Raw genomic sequence first — 16,175 nt, forward strand, 5'->3', positions numbered from 1 at the left:
CACGTCTGCCGTTTGGGGGGAGTAAATCTTAGATCAGGTTCTGCAATTTTAAACCAGTCTATGTGTTGAACTTCTGTCGTTATGGGTATAAACCAGCTGCATGCACCAAACTTCTGTTCTGTTATGGGGATAGACTGGTTTCCGATTACTTATACTAGTAAAAGTGTAATGTCTGTACCTGGCCTAAGGTACCAACCTAACCTACTGTGTGCCCAAGGACTAAAATATAAAAGAGTAAGGAATAAAGTGGGTGACTGGCTGGCTGAGCTCCTCTCTGAATTTTTTTTCAATGCTGAGAGGATGTTCTTGTATCACTGATAGTGTGTTAGGATACCTAGGGCCTTGTATTAAAAACCAAATACATATTTTGTTTTTTAAATTTTCCCCTCTGGAAAAAGGAAAACCCTAGCTAAAACACAAATTTCCTGGCTTAGATTTTAACTGCACAGAGTACTAGAATAATATGGTGGGTATATTAAGAGGAACTAAACAGAAGTACTGCCAATGGATAGTCTCAAGCTTCTAACTGAAACAAAATTTTAAAGTTTACCACAGCAATTATGCAAGCTCTTGGAATAAGTTATATAAACCCATGAAAGAGACTCACACTATTTAAAAACATTAAGTGCAGCATGTGTTACACACACACACACATCACTTGTGATATGATCCTTCCCACAAATTAATACACAGATCTCTATTAATCACCATAGGAGACCAGTACTTATTTTAAAAGTGAAAAAACTGCAATTAAGGCAATTTATAATACTAGTTTTTGAAGTATTTTCTTATGTTGTACAACTAGATATACAGGATAAAGTTGATGTATCATATTTTCGTTTTCATTTATATGCACTGAATAATATGAAAGCAAGGTGAAAATAAAGTTGTTATATGTATATAATGAATTTATCTACATACAGTTTTACATCCTTTATAAAATATCCAAGTGGCCTGATTATGCCAGCATGTCATGCCCTTCATAAATATTAACTTAAGCTAGTTTAATTTATAATTTTACATACATATTATGCAACAAAAGTTTGTGAACTACATACCTATTTGAAAAATACTCCCCAACCTCAACTTGTAAGATGTTGGCATGAAAGGAGCAAATGGCACGGGAGCCACGAGGGGCCTGATCTTTGTGGTGCCAGCACAGCCTTAGCACCTTCCCTGCCATCTGCCCCAAGGCAGGCATGCACCTGCTAACAGCAACAAGCCAGACCAGGGCTCCGCAGACCCCAGTGCAGCAGCTTGCAGACTCCCTACTGCCTGCTGTGAGCAGCACAGACTCTGTGACAGACAGCAGTGGCCTGCCCAGAGCCTGGGCTGGCTGAGGCAGGCAGGCAGGGAGGCTGCAAGCTGTTGCACTGAGATCTGTGGAGCCCTGGTCCAGCTCATTGCTGGCAGTGGGTGCACGTGCGCCTTGGGCTGGATAGCAGGGAAGGGGCCAGGGCTGCGCTGCCACAAGGATCAGACTCCTTGTGGCTTCCCTATTGTCCACTCCAGGCACGCTTGCACTAGCCACCAGCAACAAGCCAAGCAAGGGCTCTGCAGACTTTGGTATAGCTGCCTGCAGCCTCCCAGCCACGTGCCACAGCTGACCTGGGCAGGCCACCGCTGCCCGCCACAGAGCTCAGGCTACTTGCAGCAGTTGGGAGAGGCTGCAAGATGCTGCACCAAGGTCTGCTGAGTGCCAGCCCAGCTTGTTGCCAGCAGCTGGTGGATTCACACCTTAGGGCAGATGGCAAGAGAGCTGTCAGGGACCCAATCCTTGTTGTGGCAGTGCAGCCCCTGCCCCTTCCCCACCATTAAACTAGGCATGCATGCCAATCAAAATGCCTTCACATGCCATGCTCTGGTAAGCCTGCTGGGAGTTGCCAACCCCTGACCTAGTTAATTCTTGTCCAGGAAAAAAGAATGACTCTTAAAAATAGATCCCAAATGGGGTATCTATATAAGAATTTTATTTATGGCTCCTTTAGATTCAGCCACTATTTCCAGTAATGTTAAACAGTTTCCTGGAGCCCTAGGTTGAAGTATAATGATGTGATTACTAAGAAATGCATCAAAATAATTATATTTGAAACAATAATGTGGTAGTGTCATGATCCAACAACCTCTCACATTTTATAAAGCAGGTTTGTTATAACATAGATCTCTAGCGGGTTTGTTGTAACATACAGATTTCTATATGCGTAACATTTGTCTCACCCCAGCCACACAAAGATATCAAAAGCTAGGAAGTGGAAAGGTGTCCTTGTGGATAATGTGAGGCAGATCCACATCACCTGTTTTTAGGACAGGAGGACAGAAATCTGTTCAACAGTTGGTACATACACAATAAAACTACTAAAAAGCTATGGAATTAGTACTTCCATCATATGCTGCAACCCAGATGAGTGTTACCTCAGGCTTTCTGAATGTCTGTACCTAGCATAAGTTACATGGTTTTCTATAAGCCGAGTCATTTAGATTGTTAGCAAGTAGAACACACATTTGGCCTTTGGTAGTGGGGCACGCAGGCTGCCTATATTAGGCCAGGTTCTGCCTAATAGAGAGTGTTAATGAAATAGGTTATAATTGCTCACATTAGGTACAGCAAAGCAAAAGCATTTATCAATGAGTGCCATTATGGCACAATGAATATTTAACAGTTGTAACATTATAGACCAGTTAATACTCACATCTGTACCAATCAAGACAGGAGTGGGCTGGAAGGTCACTTAAGGATTTTTGGTGAGGTGTTGCAGGCCAAGGAGGAAGGATGCTGACTCTGCCTGATGGGGACAGCGGGGCAGTTAATCCTCTCCAGCCCATCCGTCCTGCACCCACTGCTGGGTACACCAGACAGAGGGGGCAAGTGGGGTCTCCATGGAGACTGGCTGGGACCCCTGCAGGCAGGGCACATACAACCAGGCAGATGAAATAGGGCTATGGGCCGGCATCGGAGGATGGAGACAGTGTGGGGCTCGGGCCCAGGACAGAGTGATAATCCATTCCCCACACACATTGTGCAGGTGCAGCATGGCTCAACAGGGCACCGTGCGCTATCTGGGAGCTGGGACGGCTCCAGCACTCACCTGGAGCCCAGCACCACTCAGCCCCAGTGGCCCCAGCTCCCAGACAGTGTGCGGTGCCCCGCTAAGCCGCGCTGCACCTATGCCATGGGGCAGTTGCCACGTGGGTGCCAGGTGGGGGGGGGCTAATCCCCACTGCCCTCACTGCACAGGGGACTCTACTATGAGCCCTCAGAGGCCCTGATCCTGCTGCCAGAGCTGGTGAGTGCAGGGCTTTTTCTAAGTGCCAGAAGACTGGGGCCAGGCAGGGCAGGGCAGGGCAGGGCAGGGCAGGTCAGCCATGGGGACTTCTCCTGCAGCTCCTCCAGCTGTGCCTGCCTCTGCCCCCGCAGGGGGAGTCACAGGAGAAGCCTCCATGGCTGCCCTGCCCCACCCCATTCCCCGCCCGGCCCAGCCAACATCGGGGGAGGGAGATACAATGCAGGCTCGGCTTGCTCTGGGTGCTAGCAGGGCATAGTCCCTGCTCCCAGTGCTGCCATACCCACATCAGCACTAGAAGTGGGGACTCGGTCCTGTTGCTGCTTGCCAGCCAGCACGGAGGACAGACAGCGGGGACAGGTGATGTTGTTGCTTGCTAGCCAGCATGGGTAGACATGGGATGCGGGCAGAATAGTGCTTGAAGTGGGGCCTAAACCCTGCTGCCGCTTACCCAGCTGGCACGGGGGGGGGGGGGGGGGGGGGGGGGCCAGTGCAGGCACAGCTTCCTCTGGGGGGCATAGTTTCCACTACCAGCACTACCGCACCCGCATCAGCACTGAGAGCAAGCACTCTGTGCCAGCTGGCAAACAGTGGCAGAGCAGGGGCAGGCACAGCAGCGCTGGGAGCAGGCGCTATGGCTGCTTGCCTCCTTCCGCCTGGAGTGAGCCACGCCCACATCCTGCCCCCCTGCGCCGGCTGGGCAAGCAGCAGCAGGACAGAGCCCCCACTCCCAGCGCTGCCGCACCCACATCTTGCACCCCACATACCCCTTCCCAAGTAACACGCCATCCTGCCCCGGCTGAGAAGCTTCTCCCAGGCCAGGCCCCAATCCCTCCCTCCCCCACACCCCTTTCCTCCCCCCCCCCCAACCCCAACAGGTTTACCAGCTGGAGGCAGCTGTGTCAGCTGCCTGTTTAGTCTACGTTTGAATCTCCAAATTGGCAAAATCTTTTCCAAAGCTTTTCTGATTCGATTTGGAAGCTTCAAATAGATTCAGAGCTTTTAATTGGTCTCGCGATTCAATACGGATTCAGGGATTTGGTCCCCAAATCGGGCTGAATCTGCTTCAAATCGAATTGGCTACCGAAGCTTTGCACAGCCTTAGTGTACAGCTATGGGAATGCCCCACCCACAATGAGCCACTGGCAGCTCTGTCCTGTGCCCTACCCCGCCCTGGTTGGCCTGCACCTCCCCATCACCAGCCCCACTTCCTACCTCAGTTGGAGTACTGCGTGCAATTCTGGGCGCCACACTTCAAGAGGGATGCGGATAACCTGGAGAGGGTCCAGAGAAGGGCCACTCGTATGGTTAAGGGCCTGCAGACCAAGCCCTATGAGGAGAAACTAGAGAAACTGGACCTTTTCAGCCTCCGCAAGAGAAGGTTGAGAGGCGACCTTGTGGCTGCCTTTAAGTTCATCACGGGGGCACAGAAGGGAATTGGTGAGTTTTTATTCACCAAGGCACCCCCGGGGGTTACAAGAAATAATGGCCACAAGCTAGCAGAGAGCAGATTTAGATTGGACATTAGGAGGAACTTCTTCACAGTTCGAGTGGCCAGGGTCTGGAACGGGCTCCCAAGGGAGGTGGTGCTCTCCCCTACCCTGAGGGTCTTCAAGAGGAGGTTAGATAAGCATCTAGCTGGGGTCATCTAGACCCAGCACTCTTTCCTGCCTATGCAGGGGGTCGGACTCGATGATCTATTGAGGTCCCTTCCTACCCTAACATCTATGAATCACCACAGGGACCTTCATCAGCCCCTCCCCACCCCTTCAACCACAATAGCCTTACCACACAGAAACCACTCTCCACACTGCTGGACTACATATTGGCTATCAGATTGGTACTGGCCAATACAGCTCGTTAAGAATCAGCCATCGGTATCAACCCCATAAAAATCTCTCTCTGTGCACCTTTACCATACACTATTCCCTTGGGAAGGCCGTAGTGGGTACTGTGGGAAGGCAGGGACAGTGCGCCGCCACCTCTCAGCAGCAGGGCTGGGGGGATGTGGGGGGTGAGGGTAGTGGTGCCCCTCTGCAGGCCGCACAGGCACCGCACAGCCAGCCAGACACCGCTGGGGGGGAGGGAGAGAGGAAGCTCGCATGTGATGGCCACTGTTACCACCCACCACCCCATTCTGATGCTGCTCTGCATGCAGCAGCTGCCACCCCACCTGCCCCCTAATAGCCATCTTGGGACTGGAAGTCCCATCCCTAACCCCTGACCTTTGCCACTAGAAGTCCCTCCCCCTCGTCCTCAGAAGAACTCCTTTTGGGACAGGGGGGTTTGCCATCTTGGAACCAGAAATAAAACAAGTCACATACTAAAAAGCAAAATTAAAAATGTTATAGTAGATGTTTATTTAAAAAAAATATTATTGTCCTGACTTATGTGCGTTTGCATAGTGTATATAGAGATGACTGCATAATAGCTCAAAATAAAGTCTTACTCTTGCATATTGAGTGTGGGATTTGTGGGGGGTGGTGGGTATGAGGCAGTTTGTAGGGGGAGTGGGAGGTGTATGTAGGGGTTCAGGGCCCCCCGGGTGCAAAACCCCTGCTGCCAGCAGCTGCAGCCAGAAAGGGGCTCTCTCTGGATGCTCAAGGCCTGCAGCAGGCAGAGTCCACTGGAGGCACTGAAGATGGGAGCCACACGTTATCAGGCCAGGCCAGACTGGCTCCATGCTGTCACAACCCAGTTAATCAGTGCCCATGCCACCAGCAAGAGATACCATACAGACCATCCTCATTTTGCACACAGCAGTCAACTAAGGGTTAAAAGAAATCCTTGCCAGAAACTCCTGAAACAAAACCCGGAGGGAGAACTGTATATAATTGGTCAAGAAATAAGCGTAAGCCCCTCATCGTAACCTCATACATAACAGGCAGGAAACCTGACCCACTACCTTGTAACCTGATAAGACAAAGAACTGCTGCTTGCCAGAAAATTAAAGATTCCACTTAGCAGTTCATCATTGGATATCTCCGTTAGTTACCTCTGTCTATAAATAGTTTAGCAACTTCCGCCTAAGCCGGAGAACTCTGGGGGAAATCTCTGAGGAGAAACCTGAGCCCATCATCAGAGTAACTTGATGGTTTGATCACCCATCAATCACTCCCCATCATCGCGGTCCTGACATACCCTAACCCTCCTGCAGGCTCGTCCGGTCGTTCACAGTATCTCGTCATACATGGTCGATTGTAACCTGAGACACGCTCGAATGTAAACAACGCAAGCCTTCTGCCTGCGTTGCACGTCACTATCTGGGCGACGTAAGTAAACAATCTCCTACAACTAACACGCGTCTGTGCCTGGTTAATTTCACCCCCATCCATTAATCACCCGCCTGTTGAGGCGAAAGTTTTACTGCTCCGGTGGGAATCAGAAAGCAGCCACCGGCAGCTGCTCTAATCCTCGACGCATGCTTCCACATGGGGCTTCCAGCACACCAGCGGGAAACTGCACGTGGCGGCATGGAGCCTGCCTAGACTGATGGCATACAACTCCCCACGGCTGGACTAGGAGCTGTGGGGAGTCATGCATCAGCAGGCTAGGTGGACTCCATGCTGCCATGTGGGACTCCCAGCACTGCAGCTGGGAGTGCGCACCACCAGGCAGGTCCAGGCTGACTCCACATGCAGCTCCTTGCTGGAGTGCTAGAAGCACCACATGGAGGCACAGAGCTGGCCTGGCCTGATGGCACTCTTGCAGTGCTAGGACCCCCACATGCTGGCACAAAACCAGCCTGGTCTGGTCCAAAGGCACACACCAGCAGGCCGGGCTGGGCCAGCTCCATGATGCTGCATGAAGATGCCAGGACCTGGAGCCAACTTCAAAGCTCCTACTTCACAGTCAGGGCGGCTAGGGCGCCTTCCAAGGAAAGTGGTGCTCACTCCTACCCTGGGGGTCTTCAAAAGGAGGCTAGATAATCACCTAGCCAGGGTCATTTGACCCCAGCATTCTTTCCTGCCCATGGCAGGGGGTCAGACTTGATGACCTGCTCAGGTCCCTTCCCACCCTACCAACTATGAAACACTAGACACAACAATCTGTTTTTAAACTTACATAATGTAAAAAAAAAAAAGCATATTTTAATAAAATAAGCTTTTAAAAGAAATTATGACAAAAAAGAACCTAAAATGAATACACTAGTTTATACAGCAGAACATGGAAATTGTTGGTTTAGCACAATTTTGGTTGAGGCATTCTAGGATAATGTACAGCTGTGTGATACACAAACTGGAAACCATTCAAAAAAAATGTTGTGACCGAAAAAAGGCAAGTATATTATACAGTAGATGCTTTTACTCAATAACATAACTGTAACAGGGGTCCTGCTTGGGGCCGTTCTCAGAGTGGCCCGCCCACCTGTTCCTGGGCCAACAGTCAACGTTCTCACCCGCCATGCCTTGTTGTTAATTAGTTAATTTAGATGTTAATAAGCAGGAGGCTGCCCATTTCCTGCCCCGATGCAATAGATCATCGAGTCCGACCCCCTGCATAAGCAGGAAAGAGCGCTGGGTCTAGACGACCCCAGCTAGATACTCATCTAACCTCCTCTTGAAAACCCCCAGGGTAGGGGAGAGCACCACCTCCCTTGGGAGCCCGTTCCAGACCTTGGCCACTCGAACTGTGAAGAAGTTCCTCCTAATGTCCAATCTAAATCTGCTCTCTGCTAGCTTGTGGCCATTGTTTCTTGTAACCCCCGGGGGCACCTTGGTGAATAAGTACTCACCAATTCCCTTCTGTGCCCCCGTGATGAACTTATAGGCAGCCACAAGGTCACCTCTCAACCTTCTCTTGCGGAGGCTGAAAAGGTCCAGTTTCTCTAGTCTCTCCTCGTAGGGCTTGGTCTGCAGGCCCTTAACCATACGAGTGGCCCTTCTCTGGACCCTCTCCAGGTTATCCGCATCCCTCTTGAAGTGTGGCGCCCAGAATTGCACGCAGTACTCCAACTGCGGTCTGACCAGCGCCCTATAGAGGGGAAGTATCACCTCCCTGGACCTATTCGTCATGCATCTGCTGATGCACGATAAAGTGCCATTGGCTTTTCTGATGGCTTCGTCACACTGCCGACTCATGTTCATCTTGGAGTCCACTAGGACTCCAAGATCCCTTTTCCACTTCCGTGCCACCCAGCAGGTCATTCCCTAGGCTGTAGGTGTGCTGGACATTTTTCCTCCCTAGATGCAGCACTTTGCATTTCTCCTTGTTGAACTGCATCCTGTTGTTTTCTGCCCACTTGTCCAACCTATCCAGGTCTGTCTGCAGCTGTTCCCTGCCCTCCAACGTGTCCACTTCTCCCCATAGCTTTGTGTCATCTGCAAACCTGGACAGAGTACATTTCACTCCCTCGTCCAAGTCACTGATGAAGACATTAAAGGGTATCGGTCCAAGGACCGAGACCTGCAGGACCCCACTGCCCACACCCTTCCAGGTCGAGACCGACCCATCCACCACAACTCTCTGGGTGCAACCCTCCAGCCAATTCGCCACCCACCGGACTATGTAGTCATCCACATCACGGCCTCTTAACTTGTTCACCAGTATGGGGTGGGATACCGTATCGAAAGCCTTCCTGAAGTTAGGTATACGACATCCACCCCTCCTCCTGTGTCCAGGCGTTTCGTAAACTGGTCATAGAAAGAGACTAGATTGGTCAGGCACGATCTGCCTGCCACAAACCCGTGCTGGTTTCCCCTCAGCATAATTTGTCTTGCCGGGTTCTCACAAATGTGAGCCTTGATAATTTTTTCAAAGACTTTGCCAAGGATAGAGGTGAGACTGACTGGTCTATAGTTGCCCGGGTCCTCATTCCTCCCCTTCTTGAAAATGGGGACCACGTTGGCCCTTTTCCAGTCCTCCGGGACTTCGCCCGTGCACCATGAGCGTTCGAATATTCCCGCTAGTGGCTCTGCAATTATGTCGGCCAGTGCCTTCAGTACCCTCGGATGGAGCTCATCCGGGCCTGCCGACTTAAAGGCATCCAGTTCTTCCAAGTGACTCTGCACCACCTCAGGGTCTATGCATGGAAGTCTGGCGCCTTGCTGCTGTCTCTCTACAACCCCAGTGAGAGACCTGTCGTGTCCCTCACTTAGGAACACTGAGGCAAAGAACTTGTTGAGGAGTTCAGCCTTGTCCCCCCTGTCCGTCACCAATTGTTTCTGCCTATTTAGCAGGGGTCCTATTCCTCCCTGGGCCTTCCTTTTACTCCCTATATATCTAAAAAACAATTTCTTGTTGTCTTTTACTTGGGTTGCCATCCTCAGCTCCATGGTAGCTTTGGCCCGTCTAACTGCCTCCCTACAAGCACGAGCAGAGGAGGTATATTCGTCTTTGGTGACCTCTCCCCGTTTCCACTTTTTATGTGCTCCCCTTTTGGCCCTTAGGCTGCCCTGGATTTCTCTGGTCAGCCAGGGAAGCCTCCTGGCTCCTTTCCCTCTTTTGCCTAGCTCGGGGATCGTCTTGCTTTGTGCCCGAAGGATCGTTTCCTTGAGTCCAGACAGGCCTGATTCTATGGCCCTTTTCTCACTCTCCGAGGGTCCACCCACTAGGCCCTCCAAACAAAGGGGTCACCCACCCAGTCGTGGGGGCTAGGGGTTAAGGCGCCCCGACCCACCTTTCACCAGCATGGTAACTGGCCTGGCATTTCCTGGGGGCTCCCGTGCCACTGAGAGCTCCACCAGGCCACCTGTTCCCAGCAGGGTGCAGTTTTAGGTCGTACCCAGGACCAGAAGCCTCCTTACCATCCCCTACAGCTCCTTCCTTACCTCCAGATGATACCCGCAGCTCTGCAGCCAGGCGGTGTTGTTGCCTGGCCTCCAGCAGCAAAAATGCCCTGTTTATATGGGCAGCTCCAAATCCAAAATGGCTGCCCTCATCAGGCACCTGCCAGCTGCTGCCTTCTGGCCCTTAAAGTGGCAGGCACCAACAGTGCCCTGCCACAATAACCAATAGGCATATGGAGTCATTTAATAAAGCTTTCCAGCTACATCAAGCCACAGTACCACATCAACTTTAAAACATGGCTCAAAGGTCAGGGTAATTCTGTTTAAATTAAATTTGTTTAGTCACTGGAGATGGAACTAAGTCACCTTTAGACGTAGTATCCCAACACAGAATAAAATGGCTTAGAATACTGGTTTTATAAAATGTATCAATTTGAACAGGATTAAGTTATCTGAATCACTTTTTAAGCACAATTTAAGGAGTACAGCAAACTAATGTTGTATAATATCAATATATCATTAGAGGTCAGTTTGGGGGGCACCATTTGACACGCTGTCAAACTGTCCAGCTTATATGTGCAAAGGGAACAATGACAGCTTTATTCCACCTGCTTGCAAGCAGTTCTAAACCATTTTTAGATACAGACTTTGGTAGTACTATGCATGTTTGTTTCCACCAGAAGAGACACCTACAAAGCAATCCACATAGAGATACACTTTAACAACAACAATCAACCCAGAAACTGAACCTAGTTTGGAGTGCTGTGGATTGCTGGTTAAGTGGAATTTATTACTGAGCAAACACCAGTGCTCAGTGGTGGTTGCCTGTTGTTTCCAACATAGTTCAAAGTGACAGTTTTGACTTATGCAATCCTAACAGGGCTTGGGACCTGCCCACATGACAGACCAGGTGGCCATTACTTCAGCTATATTCAGGCATTAAAGCTATAGCCTCCAATCCCCAATTTAAGAAAAAAGGAAAATGCCAGCAGACTGTTCAGCATGATGTATCCTACACTATCAAAACTGCTTTCATACCACTGTCCCAAAACAAGTTCAGATGACCTTCAAGGCATACCTGAAGAGCCTATTTCTTTTTCTACACTTCTGAAAATGAAGGGGGACACTGAAAGATGATATCACAAGTGATCTTCTGTGTATGTAACACATGCTGTATTTAATGTTTTTAAATAGTGCGGGTCTCTTTCATGGGTTTATATAACTTATTTCAAGAACTTGTATAATTGCTGTGGTAAACTTTAAAATATTGGTTCAGTGTTCCCCTCCATTTGCTGAAAGACGAAAGATTTGCTGCTATGATATAATTTGCTTTCCTCTGTTTGCAGGAAGATGTTGACTTCCCTTTTGGCATGTATTAATATCAAAAGGCATCTGAAACCCACTAAATAACCAATACATGTATGTGAAGTTAAAATTACTACAGGAGAATGGGAACAATTCCCTAATACATTCCATTATAAGCTTATAGGAATTTTTTGAAAAATATGAAAAATGTTCAGGATTTGAGTCGCTGGCCAAAGAAGAGCTCTCAGGTCAGGGAATCAACATTTGATAATGCACTGAATAGAGCTGAAAGCTGTTTACATTTGTAGTTTTTTATGCTGTAGTGTTAATACTGTAGTACACCGTGCACTAGGAAACCATGAAACCAATAATTCTGCAACAGCAGCAGCAAGTCTGGAATAGGAAGGAACTTGACAAGGATCCCTGACTGCTCCCATCTGTATTACTTCAGAGGAGCCACATAAAGGTAGGAGCCTCTCCTCACAATTTCATGGGGAAGTAAAAGCAAAAGTTAAGCTCCAGTTGGTCATTACCTAGATCGAGCAGGCTACTTTCCTCCCAAAAAAGCAGGAGAGCCTCCCTTTGCCCATTTTCCAAAGTTAAAAACACCTAGTGCTATGACAAATAAATAGGAACCCGTGTAAGAATACTAGGTCCTCTTCTACTGACCAAGGTTGACAGTTAGGAACAAAAACTCAAAAAAAAATCCCACGGCTCTAAACTTGCCAATTTCTAACTTGCAAAGTCAAGCATTCAATCAAAAGAGCATTTTAACTCTAAAAAAAAAAATCTGTATATGGAACATGCAGTAATAAGGTCTTCTATATCAGTGTTTCTCAATCCCTGAGTTGGGACTCAAAACTGGGTTACAAGAATATATGAAAGGGTCCCAAACAAACTTTAAAAATGCATCAACAAACTTTAAATGTGGATTCTCTTCTTTAAAGGAGAAAACGTGGGAAATGGCGAAAGCTTGCTTCCCTTGCAAGCTGTCAGCAAGGGGCTGCTTGGCGCCCCCTCCCCCCATGCTCCATGCACACCCACCCCCTCGGGGGCAAAGGAGAAGGGGGCAGGAGTGAGGGGCACTGGGTGGGGACTGGCCACTTATGTTTACAAATGGGTGCCAGTATAAAAAAGGTTGAGAAACACTATTCTATATTATAAATACACATGGTGGTACTAAGGCAGAGCAACCTAAACAAAGCCAGTCTTCTTATAGTCTAAACACTTTTGTTCCGTTACCATTTGTAGCCTTACAAAAGCTATTCTTCATATCTTTATTATGACCTCTATCCAACAACAAAGATTAAGCTAATAAAAATGGTCAAACAAAATGGAAAACAGCTTAGACAACTGAAAAATGTATAGGCAAGGCATCCCTATGCCTTCCAAATATGTTCAATACCCCCAACATTCCCTGCAGAATACCTTATTTTCTCTCATACAACATTCCCCCAAATAAAGAAGATACTCTGTTTTTAGAAGGCAGAATGTAGAAGAATTTTTTTTTTCTAGTCACAACCAGGTGTGACAAGTCCTCCTGGAAACACAGCGTCCGGGAAGTGTGACACCAGGATTTCAGGTTGTGGCAGTATGTCTCCTGCCATACCACACTTCATGGATACTATCCTCCCAGGAGGACTTACTCTATATCACATAAAACTAGGCCCCAGACACTTATAAGGAGAGTAGTAAGAAGGGTTGCCAACCCAAAACCATTTTTTAATTGACAATCTGCAACCTTTTTACTGACAACCAAACTTTTTTACTCACATATTTCACATAATATAAATAGAACCCTTCTACCAGGCCCTAGGTGAGATCTGGGTTCAAATTTAGGAGCTTAACACAAACCATAATAAAAAAGGTTTGGTTATCAATAAAAGATTTGCAGATTATCAAAAGAAAAAAAAATCTTGGTGTGACAACCCTGCTTGACTACAGCAGTAGTTTTATACCATGCTGCCCCAACCGAAGGGTCCCCTACTCACCCTCAAATTCTGATGCCCCCAACCATATCCCACATCATGCTGCCCTCCCGACCCACCCCACAGCCTGACTCCTTGTCCCAGCACAGACCCCCAAAGAAAAACTACCTGCAACTCAAGTGTCACAGGCAGTCAAGTGCCCATGGCTGGGTGGGGAGAGAGCTACAGGGGCTTTCATCAGCTACAAAGACCTGAGAGAATGCTCTCAGCAGCGTACAGCACCCACATCCAGACACTAGAATCTAGTGACTAGATGGTACTGCTCTGCTCTGTCTGTTCAACTTCCTTCCAGCCTCTTTCAGATGATCTTCAACCCACTTGTTTTTGTTTTTTGGGAGTGTTTGTTTGGTTTGGTTTTTATTTTTTACAGACTTTACAAATGAGCATTTCTATCCTGTTTTTTTAAGGATTGTCTGTAAATTTATGGACAGCCCTGCCAGCAAGACTGTTACTTCTTTACTATAAAGAGCTTTTAATAAAAGTTCTTGTAAATAAAGTGTTGTTTCCACATCAGAAACTTCATCAAGATCCTAGCAGCAGTTCACCTGCTGCTTCAGATACAAACTACAGTGCTCAGCCAATAGATACAGCTGTGAGAGGGTTAACACCAGACTGCACCCCTTCAGTTTGCTAAGCAGGCACAAGCAGCAGCCATCTTGACAGCTACATAGCATGCAGTGTCTACATGAGGTTTTTTTTTCCCCAAGCAAAGAAAACAGTTCCCCCACTTAAAACACAGATCCTGATTTTTGGGTAAAAGGTACATATTATATATAAGAAAATACAGTATAAAGGGTGCTTCCATTCCAAAATGACTGAAGGTAGCACTGGAGGACTCCGTAACTATGGTCTCAGTGAACTTCACATCCATTTCACAATTTTTAACAGCCAGTCCCAATGATATATTGTAGGCTCCAACAGGTAAGCTAGGTTCTTTCCCTCCTACAACACACAAGCAAACAAAAATCTGTTCAGCTAAATTCTGACCACAGCTTTGCTTACATAATCTGCATTTAGACAATAGCAAAACTTCTCTAGATAGGTAGATGTCCCTCATAACTTTAGTATCTGAGTACTTCACACAATTAACATTTATCCTCCTTATCTTCAATTACTAAACCTATTTCACAGATGAAAAACTGAGGTACAGTTATTCCAATTTAGTCATAAGAGATAATGATGATAGAGCAGAAACTGAATCCAGATTAGAGTCATAATCAACAGCCTTAACAATAAAACTAGTTTTCCTGTATAACTATATTGTTATAGTCATTTAGATAAGAAGTCTACTATCTGTAGGGGCATAATCTGAAGATGAAAGGACTGCACCGGTGCATAATCAAGGCTATGGAAACATTACTGCTGGCAGCAATAAAAATAAAGACGATTTCATTCTATCCAACCCCAGGATAACTTGAAGCACTAGCAGTTAGAAAATATACCTTTTTATTAGAAAATTGAACAAGTTTGGTATAGGTATAAACTGGACACCAATAACATTTTTACTGTTAAGTCTGGGTATATATTTCTGCTTTAGAATTTAGTTTTCTAGGCCTTCTTGATTTATATTTGTAAGATTCTTTACAAGTCTGTGCAAAAAACTCAGTATATCTAAGGATAGGGTCAATTTTTAAGGGTACATAAACATTTTCTTGGCCGATAGCTGATGATTAGCCAACCATATCAGCCGATGTCTATCTGATAACCAGCGTTTAGTAATAGTGCAAAGCATTTTAAACTACTGACATAAAATCTATTTTTGTTTGCTTTGTACGTATAACATACATGCCTCCTGCCTGCTCCAGCCCTTGATGAGAAAGGCAGTGACCACCTTGTTCCCATGCATGTCGCTCCCTTGCCCACAGTTCCTACAGCGCAGCCCATGATGCTGTCCCAGGTGGGCAGGACAGACCCTCACGCAGACAGCAGCACCAGGCATGTCTGAAGCACCAGAGCACACCACTGCCTCAATGCCAGCAGGCCCCACACAGCTAAGCTCCTGCAGCTGCCAGGAAGAAGCTGCTTTTGCAAAGGTGCCCAATGCCTGGAGGAGTGGAATGTCCCTCACATGGCACTTTATCCCGCCCACGCGCAGCCCAATGTCTCCACAACAGCCCCAGTGCTCAGGCCACTGCTGCACATGTGGCATTGCCATGGCAGCAGCAGTAAGAGCCAGTAACAGTCCCTTTGTTGCTGGGCGTGGTGCCCTGTAACCGCTCCCCCATTCCCCACAATGCTTGCCAGGATCTGTAGTTTGCCATGGGCTTGGGCCAGCGGCACACGGGGACTTGACTACACTCACCAGGGTGCTCCAGGCACATGGCCATAATTATCAGCTATTCTTTTATTGGTGCCAACCCAATAGCAAACCAATATATATCAATGCATCCCTATAACTTTTCTCAATGGATTACTTACTCTGGAGCTTCACAATAACCCGGATAAAAAAAATCATGTGTACAGAATCACATAATACCACAGGTGCCAAAATATGGGGAAAATAATTTGGTGAAAAAGTGACTGAACCAAAAGAAAAATACTCAAATTGTACCTAATTTTACAAGTGCCTGTGGAGCATACATAGATCATTTGTGTTTGCCACAGTTCAGTACCACATCTGGTTTAAAAGCATCAGAGCAGAAATGTATTTGTTTTGGGTGAGGAGACATAAGGTCCCAAAACCCTACCACTTACCTAAGAGAAGCAGGGAAAAAATAAAAATAAAAAACCTTGAAATGAGGCCCCACAGGCCCAGGGAAATCCAGGCATTTGAGAAACCAGCAGTAAAGTACTGAAAAGCCCATTAGTAAGCCACCTCCAACTCACTCCTCTTAATAAAACAGTACCTGGGAATCTCAATCAAATAGCAAGAG

At 47.4% G+C, this 16,175-nt stretch overlaps 1 protein-coding gene across 6 annotated transcripts in view; it reads right to left on the reverse strand.

Annotated features, from left to right (window-relative positions):
* Positions 1–16,175, reverse strand: part of KPNA3 (karyopherin subunit alpha 3) — a 118,779-nt gene that overhangs the window by 60,239 nt on the left and 42,365 nt on the right. The window contains exon 1 of one of the 6 annotated variants that reach the window (XM_059731113.1): positions 10,052–10,116. The exons of the other annotated variants lie outside the window; for them this stretch is intronic. The gene's annotated coding sequence lies outside the window, so the exon portion shown is untranslated. Of the gene's footprint in view, positions 1–10,051; positions 10,117–16,175 lie in introns of those variants that run through there. 6 annotated transcript variants of the gene reach the window in all.

This window comes from Alligator mississippiensis, chromosome 1 (genome assembly GCF_030867095.1).
Source record: "Alligator mississippiensis isolate rAllMis1 chromosome 1, rAllMis1, whole genome shotgun sequence".
Classification (NCBI taxonomy): Eukaryota; Metazoa; Chordata; order Crocodylia; family Alligatoridae; genus Alligator; species Alligator mississippiensis.